The 550-nt window shown below is 38.4% G+C and overlaps 1 pseudogene; it reads right to left on the reverse strand.

The window, feature by feature from the left end:
- Positions 1-219: 219 nt before the first annotated feature.
- On the reverse strand, positions 220-341 carry LOC132503359 (U2 spliceosomal RNA; annotated as a pseudogene).
- Between the last annotated feature and the right edge of the window lie 209 nt (positions 342-550).

Here is a 550-nt window from a genome sequence, read left to right on the forward strand (position 1 = left end):
AGAAACAGAGGGGAAAAGGGACAACGGGAATACAAAACAACCAGAAAACAGTAAGATGGCATTAGTAAGTTCTCAATAATTCTAAATTCAGTGGATTGAATTCACCAACCCAAAGGCATATGGATAGATTTTTAAAAAAAGATGCAACTGTATGCTGCCTACAGTAGAATCGCTTCAGCTTTAAGGACACATATAGGCTCAAAGTGAAGGGATGGAAAAAGATAGTCAATGCAAGTGGAAAGCAAAAGTGGGAACAGCTGCAATGATATCAGAGAAACTAAACTTTAAATTGACAAGAACAGATACTACACTTGATCTTAGCCAAAAGGCTGAGATGAAATAGACAAAATAAACTTTAAGCTGAAATTACCGTCAAGTATAAATTTTACTAATATAGTAATTCCAAAGGACCAAGGAGCAGGGCAGTGGCTTTATTGAGAACCCAGGATTTCCGAGTGTCCACTGTGCCAAGTCACTTTTAAATCATCACCACAGCCCTATAGTTCAGAGATTTAGGTGAAGTGACTTGCCCAGGGTCACACAGCTAAGT

Source organism: Mesoplodon densirostris, chromosome 15 (genome assembly GCF_025265405.1).
Source record: "Mesoplodon densirostris isolate mMesDen1 chromosome 15, mMesDen1 primary haplotype, whole genome shotgun sequence".
Taxonomy (NCBI): domain Eukaryota; kingdom Metazoa; phylum Chordata; class Mammalia; order Artiodactyla; family Ziphiidae; genus Mesoplodon; species Mesoplodon densirostris.